The sequence below is a fragment of the Heptranchias perlo genome, chromosome 5 (genome assembly GCF_035084215.1).
Source record: "Heptranchias perlo isolate sHepPer1 chromosome 5, sHepPer1.hap1, whole genome shotgun sequence".
In the NCBI taxonomy this organism is placed as follows: Eukaryota; Metazoa; Chordata; class Chondrichthyes; order Hexanchiformes; family Hexanchidae; genus Heptranchias; species Heptranchias perlo.
The window spans coordinates 26,435,201-26,449,243 of record NC_090329.1 but is presented as its reverse complement, the minus strand read 5'-3'; the positions used below and the strand labels follow the sequence as shown (position 1 = coordinate 26,449,243).

General features: G+C 58.3%; 1 protein-coding gene across 2 annotated transcripts in view; it reads right to left on the bottom strand.

Annotated features, from left to right (window-relative positions):
- Positions 1–13,400, bottom strand: part of LOC137321664 (elongation factor 1-alpha 1) — a 39,394-nt gene extending 25,994 nt beyond the window's left edge. Inside the window, exon 1 of one of the 2 annotated variants that reach the window (XM_067984166.1) lies at positions 13,305–13,400. The gene's annotated coding sequence lies outside the window, so the exon portion shown is untranslated. Of the gene's footprint in view, positions 1–13,071; positions 13,121–13,304 lie in introns of those variants that run through there. The other variant, XM_067984168.1, reaches the window with a different exon arrangement.
- Positions 13,401–14,043: the final 643 nt, after the last annotated feature.

The following is a 14,043-nucleotide window of genomic DNA, read 5'->3' as shown; positions in this document are numbered from 1 at the left end:
CGCTCCCCCTCTCTCTCTCTGAAACCCCCATCGCTCCCCCTCTCTCTCTCTCTGAAACCCCACTATCGCTCCCCTCTCTCTCTCTCTCTGAAACCCCACTATCGCTCCCCCTCTCTCTCTCTGAAACCCCACTATCGCTCCCCCCTCTCTCTCTCTCTGAAACCCCACTATCGCTCCCCCTCTCTCTCTGAAATCCCACTATCGCTCCCCCCTCTCTCTCTGAAACCCCACTATCGCTCCCCCTCTCTCTCTCTCTCTCTCTCTGAAACCCCACTATCGCTCCCCTCTCTCTCTCTCTGAAACCCCACTATCGCTCCCCCTCTCTCTCTCTCTGAAACCCCACTATCGCTCCCCCTCTCTCTCTCTCTGAAACCCCACTATCGCTCCCCCTCTCTCTCTCTCTGAAACCCCACTATCGCTCCCCCCTCTCTCTCTCTCTGAAACCCCCACTATCGCTCCCTCTCTCTCTCTCTGAAACCCCACTATCGCTCCCCTCTCTCTCTCTCTGAAACCCCACTATCGCTCCCCCTCTCTCTCTCTCTGAAACCCCACTATCGCTCCCCCTCTCTCTCTCTCTGAAACCCCACTATCGCTCCCCCTCTCTCTCTGAAATCCCACTATCGCTCCCCCTCTCTCTCTGAAACCCCACTATCGCTCCCTCTCTCTCTCTCTGAAACCCCACTATCGCTCCCCCCTCTCTCTCTCTGAAACCCCACTATCGCTCCCCCTCTCTCTCTCTGAAACCCCACTATCGCTCCCCCTCTCTCTCTCTGAAACCCCACTATCGCTCCCCCTCTCTCTCTGAAACCCCACTATCGCTCCCCCTCTCTCTCTGAAACCCCACTATCGCTCCCCCTCTTCTCTCTGAAACCCCACTATCGCTCCCCCTCTCTCTCTCTGAAACCCCACTATCGCTCCCCCTCTCTCTCTCTCTCTGAAACCCCACTATTCGCTCCCCTCTCTCTCTCTCTCTGAAACCCCACTATCGCTCCCCTCTCTCTCTCTCTCTCTGAAACCCCACTATCGCTCCCCCTCTCTCTCTGAAACCCCACTATCGCTCCCCCTCTCTCTCTCTGAAACCCCACTATCGCTCCCCCTCTCTCTCTCTGAAACCCCACTATCGCTCCCCCTCTCTCTCTCTCTCTCTCTCTCTGAAACCCCACTATCGCTCCCCTCTCTCTCTCTGCAACCCCACTAGTCGCTCCCCCTCTCTCTCTCTCTGAAACCCCACTATCGCTCCCCCTCTCTCTCTCTCTCTCTCGAAACCCCACTATCGCTCCCCCTCTCTCTCTCTCTCTCTCTGAAAACCCCACTATCGCTCCCCCCTCTCTCTCTGAAACCCCACTATCGCTCCCCCTCTCTCTCTGAAACCCCACTATCGCTCCCCCTCTCTCTCTGAAACCCCACTATCGCTCCCCCTCTCTCTCTGAAACCCCACTATCGCTCCCCCTCTCTCTCTCTGAAACCCCACTGTCGCTCCCCCTCTCTCTCTCTGCCACCCCCACTGTCGCTCCCCCTCTCTCTCTCTCTGAAACCCCACTATCGCTCCCCCTCTCTCTCTCTCTCTCTGAAACCCCACTATCGCTCCCCCTCTCTCTCTGAAACCCCACTATCGCTCCCCCTCTCTCTCTCTGAAACCCCACTATCGCTCCCCCTCTCTCTCTCTGAAACCCCACTATCGCTCCCCTCTCTCTCTCTGAAACCCCACTATCGCTCCCCCCTCTCTCTCTGAAACCCCACTATCGCTCCCCATCTCTCTCTCTCTCTCTGAAACCCCACTATCGCTCCCCTCTCTCTCTCTCTCTCTGAAACCCCACTATCGCTCCCCCTCTCTCTCTCTGAACCCCACTATCGCTCCCCTCTCTCTCTCTGAAACCCACTATCGCTCCCCTCTCTCTCTCTCTGAAACCCCACTATCGCTCCCCTCTCTCTCTCTCTGAAACCCCACTATCGCTCCCCCTCTCTCTCTCTGAAACCCCACTATCGCTCCCCCTCTCCTCTCTCTCTGAAACCCCACTATCGCTCCCCCTCTCTCTCTCTCTCTCTGAAACCCCACTATCGCTCCCCTCTCTCTCTCTCTCTCTGAAACCCCACTATCGCTCCCCCTCTCTCTCTCTGAAACCCCACTATCGCTCCCCCTCTCTCTCTCTGAAACCCCACTATCGCTCCCCCTCTCTCTCTCTGAAACCCCACTATCGCTCCCCCTCTCTCTCTCTGAAACCCCACTATCGCTCCCCCTCTCTCTCTCTGAAACCCCACTATCGCTCCCCCTCTCTCTCTCTGAAACCCCACTATCGCTCCCCCTCTCTCTCTCTGAAACCCCACTATCGCTCCCCCTCTCTCTCTCTGAAACCCCACTATCGCTCCCCCTCTCTCTCTCTCTCTGAAACCCCACTATCGCTCCCTCCTCTCTCTCTGAAACCCCACTATCGCTCCCCCTCTCTCTCTGAAACCCCACTATCGCTCCCCCCTCTCTCTCTCTGAAACCCCACTATCGCTCCCCTCTCTCTCTCTGAAACCCCACTATCGCTCCCCTCTCTCTCTGAAACCCCACTATCGCTCCCCACTCTCTCTCTGAAACCCCACTATCGCTCCCCCTCTCTCTCTCTCTCTCTGAAACCCCACTATCGCTCCCTCTCTCTCTCTCTCTGAAACCCACTATCGCTCCCCCTCTCTCTCTCTGAAACCCCACTATCGCTCCGCTCTCTCTTCTCTGAAACCCCACTATCGCTCCCACGCTCCCCCTCTCTCTCTCTGAAACCCCACTATCGCTCCCCCTCTCTCTCTGAAACCCCACTATCGCTCCCCCTCTCTCTCTCTCTGAAACCCCACTATCGCTCCCCCTCTCTCTCTGAAACCCCACTATCGCTCCCCCCTCTCTCTGAAACGCCACTATCGCTCCCCCTCTCTCTCTCTCTGAAACCCCACTATCGCTCCCTCTCTCTCTCTCTCTGAAACCCCACTATCGCTCCCCCTCTCTCTCTGAAACCCCACTATCGCTCCCCCTTTCTCTCTCTGAAACCCCACTATCGTTCCCCCTCTCTGCCACCCCACTATCGCTCCCCCTCTCTCTGAAACCCCACTATCGCTCCCCCTCTCCCTCTCTCTCTCTGAAACCCCACTATCGCTCCCCCTCTCTCTCTCTCTCTTTAAAGTCCCACTATCGCTCCCTCTCTCTCTCTCTCTGAAACCCCACTGTCGCTCCCCCTCTCTCTCTCTGAAACCCCACTATCGCTCCCCCTCTCTCTCTCTGAAACCCCACTATCGCTCCCCCTCTCTCTCTCTGAAACCCCACTATCGCTCCCCCTCTCTCTCTCTGAAACCCCACTATCGCTCCCCCTCTCTCTCTCTGAAACCCCACTATCGCTCCCCCTCTCTCTCTCTGAAACCCCACTATCGCTCCCCCTCTCTCTCTCTGAAACCCCACTATCGCTCCCCCTCTCTCTCTCTGAAACCCCACTATCGCTCCCCCTCTCTCTCTCTGAAACCCCACTATCGCTCCCCCCCTCTCTCTCTGAAACCCCACTATCGCTCCCCCTCTCTCTCTCTCTGAAACCCCACTATCGCTCCCCCTCTCTCTCTCTCTCTCAGAAACCCCACTATCGCTCCCCCTCTCTCTCTCTGAAACCCCATTGCTCCCCCTCTCTCTCTCTGAAACCCCACTATCGCTCGCTCTCTCTTTCTCTGAAACCCCACTATCGCTCCCCCTCTCTCTCTGAAACCCCACTATCGCTCCCCCTCTCTCTCTCTGAAACCCCACTATCGCTCCCCCTCTCTCTCTCTCTGAAACCCCACTATCGCTCCCCCTCTCTCTCTCTCTCTCTCTGAAACCCCACTATCGCTCCCCCTCTCTCTCTCTCTCTCTCTGAAACCCCACTATCGCTCCCCCTCTCTCTCTCTCTGAAACCCCACTATCGCTGCCCCTCTCTCTCTGAAACCCCACTATCGCTCCCCCTCTCTCTCTCTCTGAAACCCCACTATCGCTCCCTCTCTCTCTCTCTGAAACCCCACTATCGCTCCCCCTCTCTCTGAAACCCCACTATCGCTCCCTCTCTCTCTCTCTCTGAAACCCCACTATCGCTCCCCCTCTCTCTCTCTCTGAAACCCCACTATCGCTCCCCCTCTCTCTCTGAAACCCCACTATCGCTCCCCCTCTCTCTCTGAAACCCCACTATCGCTCCCCCTCTCTCTCTCTGAAACCCCACTATCGCTCCCCCTCTCTCTCTCTGAAACCCCACTATCGCTCCCCCCCCTCTCTCTCTGAAACCCCACTATCGCTCCCCCTCTCTCTCTGAAACCCCACTATCGCTCCCCCTCTCTCTCTCTCTCTGAAACCCCACTATCGCTCCCCCTCTCTCTCTCTCTCTCTGAAACCCCACTATCGCTCCCCCTCTCTCTCTGAAACCCCACTATCGCTCCCCCTCTCTCTCTCTGAAACCCCACTATCGCTCCCTCTCTCTCTGAAACCCCACTATGGCTCCCACTCTCTCTCTGAAACCCCACTATGGCTCCCACTCTCTCTCTGAAACCCCACTATCGCTCCCCCTCTCTCTCTCTCTCTGAAACCCCACTATCGCTCCCCCTCTCTCTCTCTGAAACCCCATCGCTCCCCCTCTCTCTCTCTGAAACCCCACTATCGCTCGCTCTCTCTTTCTCTGAAACCCCACTATCGCTCCCCCTCTCTCTCTGAAACCCCACTATCGCTCCCCCTCTCTCTCTCTGAAACCCCACTATCGCTCCCCCTCTCTCTCTCTCTCTGAAACCCCACTATTGCTCCCCCTCTCTCTCTCTCTCTCTGAAACCCCACTATCGCTCCCCCTCTCTCTCTGAAACCCCACTATCGCTCCCCCTCTCTCTCTCTGAAACCCCACTATCGCTCCCCCTCTCTCTCTCTGAAACCCCACTATCGCTCCCCCTCTCTCTCTCTCTCTCTCTGAAACCCCACTATCGCTCCCCCTCTCTCTCTGCCACCCCACTGTCGCTCCCCCTCTCTCTCTCTCTCTCTCTGAAACCCCACTATCGCTCCCCCTCTCTCTGAAACCCCACTATCGCTCCCCCTCTCTCTGAAACCCCACTATCGCTCCCCCTCTCTCTGAAACCCCACTATCGCTCCCCCTCTCTCTGAAACCCCACTGTCGCTCCCCCTCTCTCTCTCTGAAACCCCACTGTCGCTCCCCCTCTCTCTCTGCCACCCCACTGTCGCTCCCCCTCTCTCTCTGCCACCCCACTGTCGCTCCCCCTCTCTCTCTCTCTGAAACCCCACTATCGCTCCCCCTCTCTCTCTCTCTCTCTGAAACCCCACTATCGCTCCCCCTCTCTCTGAAACCCCACTATCGCTCCCCCTCTCTCTCTCTGAAACCCCACTATCGCTCCCCCTCTCTCTCTCTGAAACCCCACTATCGCTCCCCCTCTCTCTCTCTGAAACCCCACTATCGCTCCCCCTCTCTCTCTGAAACCCCACTATCGCTCCCCATCTCTCTCTCTCTCTCTGAAACCCCACTATCGCTCCCTCTCTCTCTCTCTCTCTGAAACCCCAGTATCGCTCCCCCTCTCTCTCTCTGAAACCCCACTATCGCTCCCCCTCTCTCTCTCTGAAACCCCACTATCGCTCCCCCTCTCTCTCTCTGAAACCCCACTATCGCTCCCCCTCTCTCTCTCTCTGAAACCCCACTATCGCTCCCCCTCTCTCTCTCTGAAACCCCACTATCGCTCCCCCTCTCCCTCTCTCTCTCTGAAACCCCACTATCGCTCCCCCTCTCTCTCTCTCTCTCTGAAACCCCACTATCGCTCCCTCTCTCTCTCTCTCTCTGAAACCCCACTATCGCTCCCCCTCTCTCTCTCTGAAACCCCACTATCGCTCCCCCTCTCTCTCTCTGAAACCCCACTATCGCTCCCCCTCTCTCTCTCTGAAACCCCACTATCGCTCCCCCTCTCTCTCTCTGAAACCCCACTATCGCTCCCCCTCTCTCTCTCTGAAACCCCACTATCGCTCCCCCTCTCTCTCTCTGAAACCCCACTATCGCTCCCCCTCTCTCTCTCTGAAACCCCACTATCGCTCCCCCTCTCTCTCTCTGAAACCCCACTATCGCTCCCCCTCTCTCTCTCTGAAACCCCACTATCGCTCCCCCTCTCTCTCTCTCTCTGAAACCCCACTATCGCTCCCCCTCTCTCTCTGAAACCCCACTATCGCTCCCCCTCTCTCTCTGAAACCCCACTATCGCTCCCCCTCTCTCTCTGAAACCCCACTATCGCTCCCCCTCTGTCTCTCTGAAACCCCACTATCGCTCCCTCTCTCTCTGAAACCCCACTATGGCTCCCACTCTCTCTCTGAAACCCCACTATCGCTCCCCCTCTCTCTCTCTCTCTCTCTGAAACCCCACTATCGCTCCCTCTCTCTCTCTCTCTGAAACCCCATCGCTCCCCCTCTCTCTCTCTGAAACCCCACTATCGCTCGCTCTCTCTTTCTCTGAAACCCCACTATCGCTCCCCCTCTCTCTCTGAAACCCCACTATCGCTCCCCCTCTCTCTCTCTCTGAAACCCCACGATCGCTCCCCCTCTCTCTCTCTGAAACCCCACTATCGCTCCCCCTCTCTCTCTGAAACCCCACTATCGCTCCCCCTCTCTCTCTCTCTGAAACCCCACTATCGCTCCCCCTCTCTCTCTGAAACCCCACTATCGCTCCCCCCTCTCTCTGAAACGCCACTATCGCTCCCCCTCTCTCTCTCTCTGAAACCCCACTATCGCTCCCTCTCTCTCTCTCTCTGAAACCCCACTATCGCTCCCCCTCTCTCTCTGAAACCCCACTATCGCTCCCCCTTTCTCTCTCTGAAACCCCACTATCGTTCCCCCTCTCTGCCACCCCACTATCGCTCCCCCTCTCTCTGAAACCCCACTATCGCTCCCCCTCTCCCTCTCTCTCTCTGAAACCCCACTATCGCTCCCCCTCTCTCTCTCTCTCTTTAAAGTCCCACTATCGCTCCCTCTCTCTCTCTCTCTGAAACCCCACTGTCGCTCCCCCTCTCTCTCTCTGAAACCCCACTATCGCTCCCCCTCTCTCTCTCTGAAACCCCACTATCGCTCCCCCTCTCTCTCTCTGAAACCCCACTATCGCTCCCCCTCTCTCTCTCTGAAACCCCACTATCGCTCCCCCTCTCTCTCTCTGAAACCCCACTATCGCTCCCCCTCTCTCTCTCTGAAACCCCACTATCGCTCCCCCTCTCTCTCTCTGAAACCCCACTATCGCTCCCCCTCTCTCTCTCTGAAACCCCACTATCGCTCCCCCTCTCTCTCTCTGAAACCCCACTATCGCTCCCCCCCTCTCTCTCTGAAACCCCACTATCGCTCCCCCTCTCTCTCTCTCTGAAACCCCACTATCGCTCCCCCTCTCTCTCTCTCTCTCAGAAACCCCACTATCGCTCCCCCTCTCTCTCTCTGAAACCCCATTGCTCCCCCTCTCTCTCTCTGAAACCCCACTATCGCTCGCTCTCTCTTTCTCTGAAACCCCACTATCGCTCCCCCTCTCTCTCTGAAACCCCACTATCGCTCCCCCTCTCTCTCTCTGAAACCCCACTATCGCTCCCCCTCTCTCTCTCTCTGAAACCCCACTATCGCTCCCCCTCTCTCTCTCTCTCTCTCTGAAACCCCACTATCGCTCCCCCTCTCTCTCTCTCTCTCTCTGAAACCCCACTATCGCTCCCCCTCTCTCTCTCTCTGAAACCCCACTATCGCTGCCCCTCTCTCTCTGAAACCCCACTATCGCTCCCCCTCTCTCTCTCTCTGAAACCCCACTATCGCTCCCTCTCTCTCTCTCTGAAACCCCACTATCGCTCCCCCTCTCTCTGAAACCCCACTATCGCTCCCTCTCTCTCTCTCTCTGAAACCCCACTATCGCTCCCCCTCTCTCTCTCTCTGAAACCCCACTATCGCTCCCCCTCTCTCTCTGAAACCCCACTATCGCTCCCCCTCTCTCTCTGAAACCCCACTATCGCTCCCCCTCTCTCTCTCTGAAACCCCACTATCGCTCCCCCTCTCTCTCTCTGAAACCCCACTATCGCTCCCCCCCTCTCTCTCTGAAACCCCACTATCGCTCCCCCTCTCTCTCTGAAACCCCACTATCGCTCCCCCTCTCTCTCTCTCTCTGAAACCCCACTATCGCTCCCCCTCTCTCTCTCTCTCTCTGAAACCCCACTATCGCTCCCCCTCTCTCTCTGAAACCCCACTATCGCTCCCCCTCTCTCTCTCTGAAACCCCACTATCGCTCCCTCTCTCTCTGAAACCCCACTATGGCTCCCACTCTCTCTCTGAAACCCCACTATGGCTCCCACTCTCTCTCTGAAACCCCACTATCGCTCCCCCTCTCTCTCTCTCTCTGAAACCCCACTATCGCTCCCCCTCTCTCTCTCTGAAACCCCATCGCTCCCCCTCTCTCTCTCTGAAACCCCACTATCGCTCGCTCTCTCTTTCTCTGAAACCCCACTATCGCTCCCCCTCTCTCTCTGAAACCCCACTATCGCTCCCCCTCTCTCTCTCTGAAACCCCACTATCGCTCCCCCTCTCTCTCTCTCTCTGAAACCCCACGATCGCTCCCCCTCTCTCTCTCTCTGAAACCCCACTATCGCTCCCCCTCTCTCTCTCTCTGAAACCCCACTATCGCTCCCCCTCTCTCTCTGAAACCCCACTATCGCTCCCCCTCTCTCTCTCTGAAACCCCACTATCGCTCCCCCTCTCTCTCTCTGAAACCCCACTATCGCTCCCCCTCTCTCTCTCTGAAACCCCACTATCGCTCCCCCTCTCTCTCTCTCTGAAACCCCACTATCGCTCCCCCTCTCTCTGAAACCCCACTATCGCTCCCCCTCTCTCTCTCTCTCTGAAACCCCACTATCGCTCCCCCTCTCTCTCTGAAACCCCACTATCGCTCCCCCTCTCTCTCTCTCTCTGAAACCCCACTATTGCTCCCCCTCTCTCTCTCTGAAACCCCACTATCGCTCCCCCTCTCTCTCTCTCTGAAACCCCACTATCGCTCCCCCTCTCTCTCTCTCTCTCTCTCTGAAACCCCACTATCGCTCCCCCTCTCTCTCTCTGAAACCCCATCGCTCCCCCTCTCTCTCTCTGAAACCCCACTATCGCTCGCTCTCTCTTTCTCTGAAACCCCACTATCGCTCCCCCTCTCTCTCTGAAACCCCACTATCGCTCCCCCTCTCTCTCTCTGAAACCCCACTATCGCTCCCCCTCTCTCTCTCTCTCTGAAACCCCACTATCGCTCCCCCTCTCTCTCTCTCTCTGAAACCCCACTATCGCTCCCCCTCTCTCTCTCTCTGAAACCCCACTATCGCTCCCCCTCTCTCTCTGAAACCCCACGATCGCTGCCCCTCTCTCTCTGAAACCCCACTGTCGCTCCCCCTCTCTCTCTCTGAAACCCCACTATCGCTCCCCCTCTCTCTCTCTGAAACCCCACTATCGCTCCCCCTCTCTCTCTCTGAAACCCCACTATCGCTCCCCCTCTCTCTCTCTGAAACCCCACTATCGCTCCCCCTCTCTCTCTCTCTGAAACCCCACTATCGCTCCCCCTCTCTCTGAAACCCCACTATCGCTCCCCCTCTCTCTCTCTCTCTGAAACCCCACTATTGCTCCCCCTCTCTCTCTCTGAAACCCCACTATCGCTCCCCCTCTCTCTCTCTGAAACCCCACTATCGCTCCCCCTCTCTCTCTCTGAAACCCCACTATCGCTCCCCCTCTCTCTCTCTGAAACCCCACTATCGCTCCCCCTCTCTCTCTCTCTCTCTGAAACCCCACTATCGCTCCCCCTCTCTCTCTTTGAAACCCCACTATCGCTCCCCCTCTCTCTCTCTGAAACCCCACTATCGCTCCCCCTTTCTCTCTCTGAAACCCCACTATCGTTCCCCCTCTCTGCCACCCCACTATCGCTCCCCCTCTCTCTCTCTCTCTCTCTGAAACCCCAGTATCGCTCCCCCTCTCTCTCTGCCACCCCACTGTCGCTCCCCCTCTCTCTCTCTCTCTGAAACCCCACTATCGCTCCCCCTCTCTCTCTCTCTCTCTCTCTCAAACCCCACTATCGCTCCCCCTCTCTCTCTCTCTCTCTGAAACCCCACTATCGCTCCCCCTCTCTCTGAAACCCCACTATCGCTCCCCCTCTCTCTCTCTGAAACCCCACTATCGCTCCCCCTCTCTCTCTCTGAAACCCCACTATCGCTCCCCCTCTCTCTCTCTGAAACCCCACGATCGCTCCCCCTCTCTCTCTGAAACCCCACTATTGCTCCCCCTCTCTCTCTATGAAACCCCACTATCGCTCCCCCTCTCTCTCTCTGAAACCCCACTATCGCTCCCCCTCTCTCTCTGAAACCCCACTATCGCTCCCCCTCTCTCTGAAACCCCACTATCGCTCCCCCTCTCTCTCTCTCTCTCTCTGAAACCCCACTATTGCTCCCCCTCTCTCTGAAACCCCACTATCACTCCCCCTCTCTCTCTCTCTGAAACCCCACTATCACTCCCCCTCTCTCTCTTTGAAACCCCACTATCGCTCCCCCTCTCTCTCTCTCTGAAACCCCACTATCGCTCCCCCTCTCTGCCACCCCACTATCGCTCCCCCTCTCTCTCTCTCTCTCTCTCTGAAACCCCACTATCGCTCCCCCTCTCTCTCTGCCACCCCACTGTCGCTCCCCCTCTCTCTCTCTCTCTGAAACCCCACTATCGCTCCCCCTCTCTCTCTCTCTGAAACCCTACTATCGCTCCCCCTCTCTCTCTCTCTCTCTGAAACCCCACTATCGCTCCCCCTCTCTCTGATACCCCACTATCGCTCCCCCTCTCTCTCTCTGAAACCCCACTATCGCTGCCCCTCTCTGCCACCCCACTATCGCTCCCCCTCTCTCTCTCTGCCACCCCACTATCGCTCCCCCTCTCTCTGAAACCCCACTATCGCTCCCCCTCTCTCTCTCTCTGAAACCCCACTATCGCTCCCCCTCTCTGAAACCCCACTATCGCTCCCCCTCTCTGAAACCCCACTATCGCTCCCCCTCTCTCTCTCTGAAACCCCACTATCGCTCCCCCTCTCTCTCTCTGAAACCCCACTATCGCTCCCTCTCTCTCTCTGAAACCCCACTATCGCTCCCCCTCTCTCTGAAACCCCACTATCGCTCCCCCTCTCTCTCTCTGAAACCCCACTATCGCTCCCCCTCTCTCTCTCTCTCTGAAACCCCACTATCGCTCCCCTTCTCTCTCTCTGAAACCCCACTATCGCTCCCCCTCTCTCTCTCTCTCTCTGAAACCCCACTATCGCTCCCCCTCTCTCTCTGAAACCCCACTATCGCTCCCCCTCTCTCTCTCTGAAACCCCACTATCGCTCCCCCTCTCTCTCTCTGAAACCCCACTATCGCTCCCCCTCTCTCTCTCTGAAACCCCACTATCGCTCCCCTCTCTCTCTCTCTCTGAAACCCCACTATCGCTCCCACTCTCTCTCTGAAACCCCACTATCGCTCCCCCTCTCTCTCTCTGAAACCCCACTATCGCTCCCCTCTCTCTCTCTCTCAGAAACCCCACTATCGCTCCCCCTCTCTCTCTCTCTCTCTGAAACCCCACTATTGCTCCCCCTCTCTCTCTCTGAAACCCCACTATCGCTCCCCCTCTCTCTCTGAAACCCCACTATCGCTCCCCCTCTCTCTCTCTGAAACCCCACTATCGCTCCCCCTCTCTCTCTTTTAAAACCCCACTATCGCTCCCCCTCTCTCTCTCTGAAACCCCACTATCACTCCCCCTCTCTCTCTCTGAAACCCCACTATCGTTCCCCCTCTCTGCCACCCCACTATCGCTCCCCCTCTCTCTCTCTCTCTCTCTCTGAAACCCCAGTATCGCTCCCCCTCTCTCTCTGCCACCCCACTGTCGCTCCCCCTCTCTCTCTCTCTCTCTCTGAAACCCCACTATCGCTCCCCCTCTCTCTCTCTCTCAAACCCCACTATCGCTCCCCCTCTCTCTCTCTCTCTCTCAAACCCCACTATCGCTCCCCCTCTCTCTCTCTCTCTCTGAAACCCCACTATCGCTCCCCCTCTCTCTGAAACCCCACTATCGCTCCCCCCCTCTCTCTCTCTCTCTGAAACCCCACTATCGCTCCCCCTCTCTGCCACCCCACTATCGCTCCCCCTCTCTCTCTCTGAAACCCCACTATCGCTCCCCCTCTCTCTCTCTGAAACCCCACTATCGCTCCCCCTCTCTCTGAAACCCCACTATCGCTCCCCCTCTCTCTCTGCCACCCCACTATCGCTCCCCCTCTCTCTGAAACCCCACTATCGCTCCCCCTCTCTCTGAAACCCCACTATCGCTCCCCCTCTCTCTGAAACCCCACTATCGCTCCCCCTCTCTCTGAAACCCCACTATCGCTCCCACTATCGCTCCCCCTCTCTCTCTCTCTCTGCCACCCCACTATCGCTCCCCCTCTCTCTGAAACCCCACTATCGCTCCCCCTCTCTCTCTCTCTGAAACCCCACTATCGCTCCCCCGCTCTCTGCCATCTCTCCGCCACATCTCTCCCTCCCTCTCCGCCACCCCACTATCGATCTCTCTCCCACCCCACTATCGCCCTCTCCTCCATTTTGACTGGGACAAAACGCCCATCCCCGACTCCGAGACACCGGCCATTTTTTGACTAACGGGCTACCAAATAAATCCGAGGACCGGCTCCGGCCTGGGAATCAATCCCCGCGCCTCCGGTCGGGCGGGGAGGGGCAGGTGCTCGTGCTCAGATTTTATTATTAATATTAAAATAAAAAGCCACCGGCCTTTAAAAGAAAAATTCTCAGGGAAATATTCACAAAATCCGCAACTCGCCGCCGAATCCACCTGTTGGCCGCGAGCAGGTCCCGCATTGCGGGGAGAAGCCCCCCGATCGCCCCGCATCCACCGCCCGATCATCGCGGCCGCGCTCTCCGCACACACTGCGCTACGCAACGCAGCACACCCCACACACTGCAGTCCGACACTCCTCACCGCACAGACCGGAGGGGAGGGGGATCGGTTATAAAAGGATCGGCGAGATTATATCCCCCCCCCCCCCCCACACACACCGTCATCTAACGGGGTGCAGCCCGGGGCCTCCTTCAGTACTTAGCACCTTCTCCAGTCACCGTGGACCGTCACAACCCGGGCGCTGCAGCACCGACCGTTCCCTTTTATACCTCACCTACCTCCGAAATAGGAGGTAAAAGAGGGGGTTTAACCCCTCAGGAAGGGGCGGGGGGTGAGGACGCGTCGAGTTAGGGGCCGGCCCGGGACGCGATGCGCTTCCCTCCGACCTTACCTGCTCCACGCGCGCTCGGGAGACGGGCGGAAAGCGGCTGCGTCACGGCTTTTAATAGGGGGAGGGGGTCCGCCGATTGACGTCAATTGCACATATCCCTCTCCAACCCCCTCACCCCACCACCATCATACCTAGCCCCTCTCACCGGCTCCCCGCGTGCCTAACCCCGCCCCTCACCTAACCCCGCCCCCTCTCACCGGCTCCCCGCGCGCCCTAAACCCGCCCCTCACCGGCTCCCCGCTCGCCCTAATCCCGCCCCTAACCTTACCCCGCCCCCTCTCACCGGCTCCCCGCGTGCTCCAAACCCGCCCCTCACTTAACCCCGCCCCCTCAGCGGCTCGCGGCGCGCTCTAACCACGCCCCGTCCCCTCACCCCGCCCCTTCTCACCGGCTCCCCTCGCGCCCTCACCCTGCCCCTCACCTAACATCACCCCCCCCCCTCTCTCCGGCTCGCCTCGCGCCCTAACCCCGCCCCCCTCACCGGCTCCCCAGGCTCTAACCCCGCCCCTCATCTAACCCCGCCCCCTCTCACCGGCTCCCCGCCCCTCATCTAACCCAGCCCCCTCTCACCCGCTCACTGGGCGCTCTAACCCCGCCCCTCACCTAACCCTGCCCCCTCCCACCCGCTCACCGCGCGCTCCAACCCTACCCCTCTCCTAACCACGCCCCCTCTCACCGGCTCCTCGCGTGCTCCAAAACCGCCCCTCGCCTAACCCCGCCACCTCGCTCCCGCTCCCCC